This window comes from Argopecten irradians, chromosome 13, assembly GCF_041381155.1.
Source record: "Argopecten irradians isolate NY chromosome 13, Ai_NY, whole genome shotgun sequence".
Taxonomy (NCBI): Eukaryota; Metazoa; Mollusca; class Bivalvia; order Pectinida; family Pectinidae; genus Argopecten; species Argopecten irradians.
In genome coordinates this window covers 33,264,226-33,279,508 of record NC_091146.1, presented here as the reverse complement: position 1 = coordinate 33,279,508, position 15,283 = coordinate 33,264,226, and the positions used below count along the sequence as shown (strand labels likewise).

General features: G+C 34.0%; 1 protein-coding gene across 1 annotated transcript in view; it reads right to left on the bottom strand.

Moving 5' to 3' along the window:
* Positions 1–15,283, bottom strand: part of LOC138306383 (zinc finger protein 234-like) — a 156,696-nt gene that overhangs the window by 46,032 nt on the left and 95,381 nt on the right. The gene's annotated exons all lie outside the window — the stretch shown is intronic.

Genomic DNA, 15,283 nt, shown 5'->3' with positions numbered 1-15,283 from the left:
ATTTGTAATGTCTTTCATGTGTTGAACTGATTTTTCAAATGAACGGCAAATGTCAATACACCTATGCAATGTCAGTGACTGATCCTGCAAGAGTTTTTTTCTTGTAGCATTTTCCCGAACCCCCATAACGATCCGATCTCTGATAAGACTTTCCTCTAATGCACCATAGTTACATGTCTTTGCAAGGGACCTTAATGCTGCGACATACGCATCTATTGTTTCTCCTTGTTCCTGACTCCTGTTATTAAAGAGGTAACGTTCATAAGTCTCATTAGTCTGTCCAATGCAGAACTTTTCGAATTTGTCCAACACTTTGTCTACATCTGTTTTGTCGTCATCGTTGTCAAACGTGAGCCCATCGTATATTTGTAATGCATCTGGCCCTATACAAGTGAGCAGAGTAGCATTTCTCAGTTCTTTAGTTTTGTGTTTTAAGCCACTCGCGATCTCATAATTGTCCCAAATACGACGGAATTTTTTCCAGTTAGCACATAAATTGCCTCGTAAGTCTAGCGCTGTGGGAACGGGAAGGTTTGCAGGAGCTTGTACAACAATTGGAACGGCATTTATTTGGGCTTGGGAAGTCATGGGAATTGTAGTAGAGGCTGTGTTTGTAGTACCAGTAGACATTTTCACGGACACGGTGATGTTTGCACTTTCAAGAGTTAGGTTTTACCGTTTCACTTTGTGTTCATTATTTGACATTCGTCACTTCGTTTGAATCTCCCAGTCTTACCACACACTTCTGACACCATGTAGCGTCATTTATGATGTTTGTGATCGACATAAACCCAACACACTTATCAGCTTGACTGTATTCATTCTCCATCATAACAAGCACATGGTATACACAAAAACTGATGACATCATAAACCGGAAGTACCATTTTCAAGGGAGTGTCTATTAAGGGGAGAAACCATTATTGTAGTTTCTATATTATCGTTACAATCAGGACGTTATGTAGGGGAGAATACTCGTTTGGTTTATGATATTATGCAATATACTGAAGAGAATAATATTCCAGGAATGCTATTAATGGTTGATTTTGAAAAAGCTTTTGATTCTGTCAGCTGGAAATTCATAGATGAAGTTTTTAGATATTTTGGCTTTGGAAATGATATTAGAAAATGGATAAAAATCTTTCATTCTAATATAAGTTCTGCCATAAACCAGGGGGGTAATTTGTCTCCTATTTTTAAAATTAATCGTGGCTGTCGACAAGGTGACCCTATCGCTCCATACATTTTTATTCTATGTGCTGAAATATTGGCAATTCGCATTAGAAATAACAGAAATATTACTGGAATAAATATTAATAACTGTCCTATCTTGAACTCACAGTATGCAGATGATACCTCAATAATATTAGATGGTTCAGAAAAATCTTTGAAAGGGGCTGTTGATGAATTAAATAGCTATGCGAAAATTTCGGGTCTAAAAATAAATTTGGGTAAAACTGAAGTAGTCTGGATAGGTAGTAAAAAGTATAGCCAAGACGTTCTCATTCCAAATATGAATCTTAGATGGGGAGTAGATAAATTTACACTTCTTGGTATAGATTTTCATGTTGATCTTAGTAGAATTCCGAAAATGAATTTTGATAAGAAATTAGTTAAACTTAAATCAATTATCAAAAGTTGGAGTAGACGTTTACTCACACCGATAGGAAGGATACATGTTATTAAATTACTATTGATATCACAAATGAATCACCTTTTTATTTCCTTGCCTAACCCTTCAACAAATTTCATTAAGCAACTGAATACAATTCTGTTCAACTTTTTATGGAATAGCAAAATTGATAAGATTAAAAGAGATGTAATAATCCAGCAATACCAGGAAGGTGGGCTAAAAATGGTTCATTTATCATCATATATTGAGTCTCTTAAGATAAGTTGGATCAGAAGAATTTTTATGTCGGAGAGTAAGTGGTTAAGTATACTGAAATCAGATATAAGCTTGAACTTATTGGCCAATTCTGGCAAAGAGTATTTAAAACAAATAAATAGCAAAAATCAGTTTTGGGTAGATGTTTTTAATGCATGGTATAATTTAAGAACAAAAATAGATAAGTTAAAGAGTAGCCAATCCTTACTTAAGACGCCATTATGGTTTAATAATGATCTATCTGTTGGAAATAAAGCAGTATTTTATCGGAAATGGTTTGAAAAGGGAATAATGATAATTAATGATCTATTGAAAAACAATATAGATTGTTCCTTTTTTTCATTTAATGAATTCTGTGTTAAACATGGCGCAATAACAATTTTTTTGGAATACCATGGGTTTATTACTAAGATAAAGAAGTACTTGAACAATTTTCATTTCCCGTTTGAAACACTACTATATCCATTTGTTCCATTACACCTTGAAATAATACTAAGGAAGAAAAAGGGTTCCAAAGACTTTTATAATGTTCTTAAAGCAAACAACTGTCAAATAACTACCCAAATTAAATGGGGTTTAAATTTTGATTATAATCATGATACTTGGGAGAAAATATATTCTCTTCCCTTTTCTGTTACAAAAAATACTAAGCTACAGTGGTTACAATATAGAATTAACCACCATGTCTTAACAACTAACTCCTACCTATACAAAGTTGGACTTGTTAATAATCCATACTGTGATTTCCGCTTCATTGAAAGGGAGACAATCGTACATATTCTATGGGAATGTAGGGAAGTTCAAGATTTGTTGATAAGATTTGAGAATTTGCTATCTGCTCTCAGTATTCCATTTGCTTTAAATAAGGAGGCTTTGCTATTCGGTTTTATTAATCAGAATGGTATTAATACCAGAATTGATAATGAAGTTTCTTTGTTTATTAAACAATATATATACAAAACTAAATGTTTACATAAAACTCTAAATATTTCAACATTAATTAACTCAATAAAAGATTACCATAAAGTTCAAAAAATTATTGCTTGTGGTAAAGGTGAACAAAGTGTTGACAAATTTACAATGGAATGGAGGAAATGGCAAAACTTAATTACATTAGACATGAATTAGACATTCAGTACTTACATTGATATTTCTTATTATATATGATTTACGAACAGTTCAAGTATATGATACTGGTACACTGGTGTCTGTTCCAGATTATTGTCACATTTATTCAATATATAAGTATAATTCATTAATGAATAATCTCTTGTTAATTATTCCATTTCATTATTGGCAACATATATTCCCCACCTCTCCCCACTTCTTACCCTCCAACCCATCCCTTTCCTATCTCCTTTTCTTCTCCCACCCATCCCGTTTCTGACTGTTCTTTCCTTTTCCTAACTTCTCTCCTGTAAATGTAACATCTTGTCTCCCCCCTGAATAAAAGTGTGTGTGGAAGGAATGAAAATAAAAACAAAAAGACAAATATTATATGTAATTATAATAAACACATAATGTATAATTTAAATATTCTAGTAAGAAGGTGTGAGGGTGTATGTATGTATCAGGGTATGTGTGTATGTGTGAGTTTGTGTGTGTTTGTGTGTATAGTGTGATGTGTGGGTGTTGTCTCGTTGTTAATATTATATACATGTACAAAATTTGAAAAATAAAAAAATTATAAAAAAAAAAAAATATATAAGAAAGTAATATCCCTCCATCACTGTCGGTGGACATGTTTAAAGTGAATTTACAGATAGTTTTCCAACCCAAAAGCATGCTTCATGCATTCCGTTCATGAATGCTATTCATCACATATAACACAGGCAAAGGTAATTCTATGTTGCCATTGTCTATATTGGATTTGTTATGGTTGAACGCACATTGGTAGAGTGACCTGAGCTCATAGACAAAGGCAAAAAACTGACTGATATTAGAAATAAAAGTGTACTTTATTAACACAAAGACTTGCTATGTTTTAAGTAAGAGATAAGCCTGAAACTGTACAATATGTTGGAGAGGGGACAGATCTCGGTCCTGACGGACCTCGATACAGTTCTTTCTCCAACATATTGTACAGTTTTCGGCTTATCTCCATAACATAAAAAAATTAAAAGTCGCTTGTTGAAATTATCCAGGTTTCCATTGATTTATATATACTTGTCAACCGATTGCCATTTCACTAATCATATTTCACAAGGTATGGGTACTGATATTTTTTTAATTCATCAACTCTATTTTGTCGTCATTTTTACACGAAACCACATACAATCTGTGTGATTGACGCGATCCCTTGATTTTGATTGGCTGCCGTAAAATTGCTGAACATTCGGGGAGGAGTCTACTTCGATTTTACTCCAAAAATATTACACTTGTAGATGTAAAGCATGAATACACTTTTGAATTATTACGTCGTGTCTAACTGCCTATAGGCGATATACCGTTGGTGGGATAACGTTAAAAGTCTGGATTTTGACAATATATAAAAAGATTTTTATAACAATTAAATGATAATTCATGTTTATCTATTTTTCAAATATGAATACTTAGATTGACAGAATAAGATGTCAGAGACATTAACACGTATGTACATCTCCAAACGTAAATTTCCACACCGCATGTGATAACGCATCTGATAGCGCTCGGTCCAGTAAATAGAAAATACGGTCAGCAAGATAACGTCCGACACATATAGGCTGATCATAATCTCTCATGTGATGGCGGTACTTTAGACTATGATCATAGCTGATTCACATTGATACCACTTATAATCAGACTACACGTGACGTGACCTACGTCATTCACGTGATCAGGTAACTATTTATTTACCCGAGCTCTAACGATATTTAGTTATTGGAAAAAGGCGTCTCTTCTGAAAGACTTGGTGGACACAGAAATTCAACGTTACTACACAGATCACCAAATTTACAGATACAAATACTCTACAAAGGTAAGTTAACCTTTTTTATTTATCTGAAGAAGGCGACTCCCCTTATTCCGTCTTTGCATATTACAGAGTTATCTCCCTTGCGGGTAGGTATCGATTGTTACGTCATTATTTTGTGAGCGCAATTCACGTCGTTTTCTCCGAAACGTATGACGTTACATTCGCAAACACATGACGTCACAATCAATACCTACCCGCAAGTGCAGATAACTCTGTAAAATGAAATTCGGAATAAGGACGTCTACCTTTTTCTCACTACAATTTATAGGTTGAAACCAGGACGAAGACATACAAAGATTATCTTACATGAATGGCTATGTAATATGTAAAACCAGGACCAGACTAATAGTTTTGCTTGTAGGCGGGTAAAAGTGGTGTTTTTTTTTTTTTTTACGATCGTTTGGATAATATTCAAATGTTCAAATTCGCTAAACGCAGCATGCAGTTTGTAACCAACTCCTTTTTTATGTGTAACATAAAGTAGGGAAATAATATTCTATTACCATATACATGTATCAATTATTGAAAATTGAAATTTTGCCTTAGAAGTGAATAAACTAATATATTTTTTGTACACCACGCGAAAATGATTAATGAAAGAAAATATTATTTAAACAGTTTATTAAAAAATAGTTCAACCAATCATTTTTGTTAATCTGAAAATTTGCAAATGTGGAATTTTCGGAATACTCAAATTTTTTTAACATTCTCTGACAGATAACCTTCAAATATCCCATATTTTCACAGTAATGTTGCATGTCCGCCAAGGATATTTCATGCAGAGCTTCAGAACTTCCTACTTTAAATAATGAAAGATTGCCTGAGCAAATGTTAACATACATGTATATGTATATAGTTCCTGCATGTTTGGTTAAAGATTTCATTATGTAAAAACGCATTTTAACTGGATTAAAATCTATGCTATATGTAGTCAGAGGGAAGAGAGAACACAATCTTCAAATCTATGTGTATCTGTACAAATAAGTAAGTAGATCACTTATAAAGTCATGGTACAAACTATAATAGTTATCGATAGATTGAATATGTCACACGCAATTTGGAGCCGCTCGGATGAATTCATGATGGTCCACATCAGAAACTGTTGGGTGGTTTCAGTACAGACCGTACGTTCGAGGAACGTTTATCAAAATTGGTTTGAACACATATACATCCTACGTGTGTACAATGAATTGCGACCACGGCGGAAAAGAGAGGGTTCGTTTCGAATGAAGTTTCGCGGCGGGAAATTGTTACACCATTCCGAAAGTTTCTTTGATGTGGTCACAGACCCGTCACAGGTAACCTTCACCCCATCACCGACATTCTGTCAAGAATTGAAACAACTCCCACTTACAATTGCAAATCCATGGCGCCTTTTGATTGGTCAGTCCCATTTTAAACTTGTGCTGCTGGTCTTTGATTGACATGGGATTTCATCTGGCTCACGTGCATATTGTAATATTAAAAAAACGCTTGCATGTACAATTCGACCTCGGGCAAATTATTATATGATTATGCACATTCAAAAATCGAATTATGGATATATCACCAAGGATTTATAAGTAAGACTACGTCCTTGATATCACATATCTTAAGACTTTGTCATGTGTATAACTGTATATGAAGGATAGGGATATTCTACCCGAGGGTCACAAAATGTAAAACCCGAGGCTTGCCGAGTCTCATACATGTACCGTTTATTGCTATTTTACTACTATGAATTTCCGCCATAAATTCAAAAAAGCGATTGCAAGTCAATTCTCCATTTATGAAAATTGCGTGACATTTTCAACACAAATCCCGTTGTTTGTATATTTTACTAATAAAGTAAACCAAGCCTAATTTCTGAAAACAAAAGTTTAAATTTCACCGGGAAAATAGTCATCAAAATGTATGTATTACCCGTATATTTCAACTTCATTTATGGATATTCAACCCGGCTGTTAGTCCGCTAAACCTGCCTATATTATTAGGGTTTTTCCCCCTAATACATATGTATATAGTAAAAGTACTGAAACACGAAAGCTACCTGAAAAAGTTGGTCGATTACAATTTTTTTTATGAATGTATGGACTTTGAGTGATTGGCAAGAAATTATTTGATTCTAGAAAGAGACAAGTTTTATACATATGCCAATAGTTATTGAGAAAGATCGAAAAATCATTCAAGAAGGTATGACAAATTGAAAATAAGGAATAAATGGATGGTTTCTATAAAAATACAAGGTCCAATAACAATTATTATTGCAAAGGGCAATAACTGCGTAAGTTACGGTCGAATCAAACTGGTTTTCGAACTCGTCCGAGATCTTTCTAATGTTAGTCTACTTGAAAAGTTTCAGTTTCATCAAGTTCGGTGCATATTTACTCAAGTTATCATGTACAATTTTTATTATAATTATTATTGCAAAGGGCAATAACTCCGTAACTTACAGTCAAATCAAGCTGATTTTCAAACTTGTCCGAGTTCTTTTAAATGCTAATCTAAATACAAAGTTTCTTTGAGCTGAGTGCATATTTACTAAATATATCCTGTTGTCTATGTTCATTAATTATTATTGCAAAGGGCAATAACTCTGTAAGTTAATGTCAAATCACGCTGATTTTCGAACTTTTCAAAGATTTCTCCAATGTTAGTCCAAATACAAAGTTTCATTAAGCTCGGTGCATCTTTACTCAAGTTATCATGTTCACAAGATCCATTAATAATTGTTAGTGCAAAGGGCAATAACTCTGTAATTTACAGTCAAATCAAACTGATTTCCAAGCTCATTTATTGATTAAGTTGGTTCATGTTTACTCAAGTTATCGTGTTCACAAGATCCATTAATAATTATTCGTGCAAAGGGCAATAACTCCATAATAATTTATAGTCGAATCAAGCTGATTTTCATACTCAGCCGAGATTTCTCCAATGTTAGTCAATATACAAAGTTTCATTAAGCTCGGTGCATCTTTACTCAAGTAATCATGTTCAAAAGATCCAGTAATAATTGTTAGTGCAAAGGGCAATAACTCTGTAATTTACAGTTAAATTAACCTGATTTCCAAGCTCATTTATTGATTAAGGTGGTTCATGTTTACTCAAGTTATCGTGTTCACAAGATCCATTAACAATTATTCGTGCAAAGGGCAATAACTCTATAATTTACAGTCGAATCAAGCTGATTTTCATACTCAGCCGAGATTTCTCCAATATTATTCAAAATACAAAGTTTCATTAAGCTCGGTGCATCTTTACTCAAGTTATCATGTTCACAAGATCCAGTAATAATTGTTAGTGCAAAGGGCAATAACTCTGTAATTTACAGTCAAATCAAACTGATTTCCAAGCTCATTTATTGATTAAGTTGGTTCATGTTTACTCAAGTTATCTTGTTCATAAGATCCAGTAATAATTATTCGTGCAAAGGGCAATAACTCCATAATTTACAGTCGAATCAAGATGATTTTCATACTCGTCCGAGATTTCTCCAATGTTGTTCTATATAAGTATCATTTAGCTCGGTGCATACCTATTCAAGTTATCGTATAAACAAAGTCCAGTAATAATTATTAGTGCAAAGGGCAAACTCCTTAAATTACAGTCAAATCAAGCAGATTTCTAAACTCATTTATTGATTAAAAGTTAGGTCATATTTACTAAAGTTATCGTGTTCACAAGAACGGACAAATGACTAATCTCAATAGGTCATCAGTCAACGAAGTGACCCAAAAAAGAAAAATGTATGCTGCAAGCGTAATTATGGTAGTTTGCTGCAAGCGTAATTATGGTAGTTTGCTGCAAGCGTAATTATGGTAGTTTGCTGCAAGCGTAATTATGGTAGTTTGCTGCAAGCGTAATTATGGTAGTTTGCTGCAAGCGTAATTATGGTAGTTTGCTGCAAGCGTAATTATGGTAGTTTGCTGCAAGCGTAATTATGGTAGTTTGCTGCAAGCGTAATTATGGTCGTAATTTAAACACAGCCATATACTCTAAACATCGATGTATTGGAAAACTATTCTGCTGTCTTCATGAAGTCTATGTTCTCCAGTGTATCAAAATATAAGCATGGTCAACATCGGTTGTAAGCCCAGCAGTCTGTGTGTATTTGTTTATAGATGTTACGGTCTCGTTCTAGCTTCGCGCTAGGGGACCCTTTAGCTCAGTCGGTAGAGCGGCGGACCAGTAAGTCCGGGGTCGCGGGTTCGAGCCCGGCTAGCGGCACACTACTCTCATCCTGTTACACAAACACACATGGCTGTGCTTCCCACACTGAATAATCACGTGACAAACTCATTTGTGTCAGCAAAGAATGTCGTAGAATGTCGTAGATACACTCTCTTAACAAAGAACTGTCGCTTCCGACAAGTTTTGTTTTTAATACTATATAGTAGACATTTTGTTGTTTTATTTGGATAATGCTTCACGTAATATAAATAATAAGATCGACAGCACATGTAGGGGCCTACGACAACTTTTTCTATTGTATCAAAAACAAATTCCGGTATGTCGTGAAAGTGGAAACGATCGATATTCTAAAAGATACAGAGCACTTCCACTCCATTTGGCATTAAGTCTGATGTGGATTTTACTAGTGAAAAGTCATTTTATCATTGCTAAATAATATCCGTACAACATACTGTATGGTATTCATTGTTGTAGGTTTATGGAATAGTGCGTCAGATCCAAGCTATCAACCGATCTCACTTCACAAGTTTCCTAGTTTTACACACGTATTACAATGACCTCGCTCATGCCGTTCATGATTGTTTTGTTAATATCAATTCCTATATATAATTGCTGAACATTATTTCATATTTACACGTTAATATCGCCAAAATTCTTTCTTTAGTGTGACCTTATGACGAGGAGAAATAAGGCCAACGGTCAACATAATTTATGCAACTTGTCTTGACCATTTTACGTATTATTATAGATATTTGTTAATTCAAAGATGTGTAATGGAAGGTAGGTATGAATAAGAAGAAGATAAAGAAAAATTAGCATTTAAATGAGAGGTCAACCGCATTTAAATTAGTAGGTCAGCCATACGCGCGTGTATAAAAATAAGGCATACATGCCTTTTGTGTTAAAAAATAATAAAAAAGGCCTAATAATATAGGCAGGTTTAGCAGACTAAAGTCATACACGTATCAACAATTAAATAAGACCTATTTTTAGAAAACTAGTTTGTTTGTTTGTTTGAATTGTTTGTTTGTTTGTTTGTTTGTTAGCTTGTTTGTTTGTTTGAATATTTTAACGTCCTATTCATTTAAACTTTTGTGAGAATCCGCGCGGATTCACACAGTTTGCAAACAACATTTCTTTCATACCCCGATGAAATTAAAAAATAATGACTTCAATGCTTAATCAAAACCTCAAAAATTCTGAAATAATGCCATGTTTCAGTGTGGAACCATTATAACATCCGTGTAGTGATTTTCAACGTGAATTGATCAATAGAACTCAAGTCGGATCGTCACAAATCTCCTTGATGTAAACGGTTTGAATCGGACGCCGCGTTACAAGTAGGCCTACGTTAAATATCCTGTCACGTTATATCTTGTGTACACGTGTGTAACCATACTATGCAAACGCCTGAAATTAAACTTATTTGCAATGTAAAGTTTTTGACATCATATAAATAAAACGATTTATAGTTTCATATCGGGAAACCTCAGATATATATTATGCTGCATCAGACGGAACTCATTTTAGTTGTATGTTCATTGATAAACTGGCGGGAATTCCCGCCACTTCGAGTGGCTGTTTCAAATGCCCGTCTGAGCCAAACGATATAATGCAATTTTAACCTTACAAATGCCATAAACACTAGATATTTAAATATTGAGCTATATATTGAGCTATGGAAATAATAATTGAGACTGTAAATATAAGGATTAAAGTATCTTTCTGGTGGTTCTATCGAAGAATAAAGTTGAGTGTGGTATCGGTATATATTTCATGGACCGCTTCCAAATATTGATAACCTACTCAACTTTATAGAACCAACAGAAAAAAATACTTTAATCCTTAAATAAATACGATATACATGTACATGTAACTGTCTCACACCAATCACCTTGCAGGTTGTTAGAACAAAGTGGCGTTGTCGAATTTACTTCCATTAAACTATTGGTGTCATATCCACTCTCCTTCCTTTCTCTTTATCTGTATATATTTTTCTTCTCTCTTATCTGTTCCTGTTTTAGAAAATAATTATGGTATAATGCTTTAAAATATGATGTATTTGAAATTTTAATTTTAACTTGTACCCAATCCTGTCGCTTATATGGATCGAATAGAATATGTTTACGCCCATTGTCAGTGATATGAATACCGCAATCAAACTATCAAAGACCGACACTGATTCATTCATTTTTTTTAAATGAGACTGTAAAACTAGATAATGATTTCGTAAAGTCGCACAAGTTATTGGTTTACAGTTAATACTACACTTGTCATGACCGTAATAAAAATAACTTAGCTGAATTAAATTTTAATTTTCATAACACGGGTCGTTTTATGTTTCCCGCCGTCTTCCTAATTACCGCGCATTTGTTGACTATTACTGCGCCAGACAGCGAACAGCAAATGAATATTCAATGTTAACATAGATTACACAGGGAATCTTGCGTTTGTTAAGTGTTGTAATCTCATCTTAGGCCATGTATATATTTCATTATGTTATCATTGTTTTTAAGAAACTTTTATTATTTGTTTAGAAAAGGTAGTGGGTCTTTTGAAGCTGATGAAATTGCTAAAATGGATTAAAATTGTGACGAAACTAAAATATCAATTGCATACATGTTTGAAACGTGAGGATACGATATTTTGTAAGAGTGTTGTTAGCAATAGTTTTTCCACGTGTGTTGGTCATCAGGTGCATGTTTGCAATTTTGTCACGTATTACAACATGTAGTACATAAGACGAATTGGACATAATTGTATACAATACCGATGTTTTACCGCCAGTTTATGAATATTTATCATATAACTGCAACGTAACCCCATAAATTGAAGTTACTTCATAAAGTCGTGGTGTATTTAACATATTTTGGTAATATTCTCCTATATTCAGTCAAATCAACTGACTTGTTTACCGATTATTATAAAATAGATCATATATTATTTGATAAAGTTTTAATTAATAAATTCACTTTCATAAATATAGGAACGAGTCGACACGTATATCAAAAATGTCCGAATCATTATAAAACTATAGACTAGATTACTTACCTTAGTACCAATTTTCTCCGCTAGGTTGCGCTTTTAAACTCTTTTCTGGGCGAAGTCAAGCGGAGAGTAGAAAAGACTACGACAGGCATTGATATTCCAGTCTATCTAAAATTACTATTTATTAATATTTAAGAGCGCATGCGCAGCCTTGTGGAGATATAATTGGTACTAAGGCAGGTAATCCAGTCACGACACGACTTGCGGAGCCTCTCGTATGATTTCGGAACACTTCGCAGCAGACGACACCGATTAGGCCTAACACACTGGAATATTGAATAGGCTGGAACGATCTGAATAAATAATTGTGATAAAGTTACGAAGGTAATATCATGGTAAGCATAAAAATTAATTTTACTGACACGTTCACCATATACATAGTTTTCAAATGAATACTTGCATACTTGTTGACAAAGAAGTTGTACACGTAAATTTAGGCCTAATATTTGCTCCTTTCCAAGTTTTTGCCAAATATCTTGAAAACATTTTTTTGTGTGAAAAAAATAACAACAAAACTAAAACGATTCCTCAGCATAAACTTGATTGTTCTCTATCCTTATTTCATAAATCTACAAGCCTAAGTGAAATGTAAGTAATTTAATAATAAATATATAACTTTTTTCTAATTTCGGTCAGCAAATTGGCACTGAAAGTATTTCAAGCTCAAATATCGCAAAAAGTTGTTCGAGAGCACCCATATTTCTTCACATATTTGAAATCTACTGAAAAAATAGCAAGAAAATTAGACATGTTAGAAAAAAATGACATGTGTTTTCCCAAAAATATGAAGCTACCTTAAAATCATATAGCTCTATAGATCTACGGGAAAGTATACAAATGTTATGTAAGGAATCTACAAATAATTCCACGTGAAATTGAAGGAAATTTGTTGTAAAACGAACTACATTTTTCGCAATATGCATATACAATATACAATGTAGTAAGAGGGTACAAGATAGAGGTTCAGGGTAGAGGTACGGTGTACATTTTAGAGGTAGAGCGTACATTGTAGAGGTAGAGGGTATAACGTAGAGGGTAGAGGATAAAGAGTACATTGTACTGGCAGGTTTTATGAAAAAGTCAGAATTTTGCAATGTTGGTTTGACCAGAAGACATTAGACGCCCTGGTCGGGTTTTGGATAATAAAATCAAGAACACATAAGTCCTTGATATGATATTCATTTTTCTTCCACAATAGGCGGAGTTATTCAACTCTCAGGTTATCAAATATACGATGCAGCTGTTAATTAACAATTTGTTTATACCGCACGTGGTATAAATTCTGTGCTTATTCTGATTGGCTGACACGGTGAACTTTGACCGAACTACCTATTTCTCAGTGTCACGTCAATAATAATAGAGTGACGTCATGCTATGTTGTGATTGCGTCTTGCATTGACGTCAAGACTGATGTTGGAAAGCGTACAGTATGTGACGTCGCCGTTGTGTCAAAAACGTTACGTGTTTATGTGTGGTATAAAAATCTGTAACTCGTTTTGGCGGAAAAGGATCTTAATTGGTGAGTTTTGGTGGATGAAACGATTCTGAAACGGACTTGAACTTGATTACAATGGCTTGATGATGTGCGCATGATTTTTTATAGCCCGACAATGAGTGTTATATTGTTGAAGTAACTTTGAAAAATTGAATTTAATAATACGTCAAATGAAAATTATTTCATCCTAAAGTTGTTTTCAATTAGAAGAATTTTATATGAATGGATTCTTTAATAAAATATGACTTTTGAATATTAATTAGTGACTTTTTGCTGATGAAAATATCACTACATCTTATTTGCATATCTCGGCAAACTCACGTTACCTTATCTTCGTCGGATTTCTATCGGCTAAAAACGGATGTAATTGTGGTAGAAACAGATCACACGACTCGTGGTTGTTGGATATGAAATTTATTCAACGCGAGTGAGTTATTTTAAGAAATAACTCACTCGTGTGGAATAAATTCCATATCCAACGACCAATAGTTGTGTAACCTCTATATATACAACGTAAGCTTACGTGGATTGTGTATTATGCAGTAATCGCGCAGAGATGTTCATTTATCTACGACAGGTACATCAATATATGTAATGCAGGTGTAAATCCCTATTTCCAATTAAGCTAGTACAAACTGATATCTCTGATTGAAGCTAATATTAAATAGTATATATCTGGCATGTATACGGGTATTCGTGTCTTCAAAATTGATATTTACAAACAAATAGTTTACATTAGATGACAGACGCAGAAAATCGCCACTCTTATAACTTATGCCAGTAAAGTAGGTCCCGTTGTCCTCGTGACGTCACAGGTCAGGGGTCCCGAATCGAGGTCAATGGCTTTCCCTTTGGGCTTCAGGTGTGTTCTAGAGAAAAGTCGCATTATCTCTAATACCGTAATCGCTATGAAACTCGTACTTTCTCCATTCTAAATTTTATTCAATGAATGTGTTTGTTCCAATTTAGGTCATGGTTGATGGTCGAATATTTCCCAGATTCTACATTATCTAAAATTTCGTTGTGAAGTGTGTAATTAAATTTTATATGGCTTTTCTTCCTGAAGATGTTAATAACAGCTAGCACACTTCTTGGTATAAAATTATATTTGCCATTTATCTTCCCGGTCTTCTAGTGACTTCTATATCAATGTCCAGTTTATGACAGTCTTGCAGTGAAGAGATTTCTGTGTAGAGGAGGCAATCATCAAACCGCATATAGTTGATATAAATCCACAATAGATGTGGTGGATTTTTGTCAGGACCTGCCCCCTGAGGAACTTAGTGTTAATGAGGTTAAAAAGGAGGATTCCTACTCATAACACGGAAACTAGCTTGCCTGAACATTTAGAAAAACTCTTTGATGAATCTCGGACAGATCTTACAGATTCACAGAGCAATGCCCTTAAAGGTTTACTATTAGAGTATCAAGATACATTCTCAAACTCATCTAATGATTTGGGGTTAACTACTTTAGTAGAGCACACAATAAATACCGGGTCATCTCTTCCCATTCGCCAATACCCTAGACGCATACCAATAGCAAACAGAAAAGAAGTAGAACAGGAAATAGAGGATATGGTAGAGAAAGGGGTCATAGAAAAATCAGACAGTCCATGGTGCTCACCAGTGGTTTTGGTTAGAAAAAAAGACAATTCCCTTAGGTTCTGTATTGATTACCGGAAAGTTAATGATGTAACAATTAAAGATAGTCATCCTTTACCCCGGATA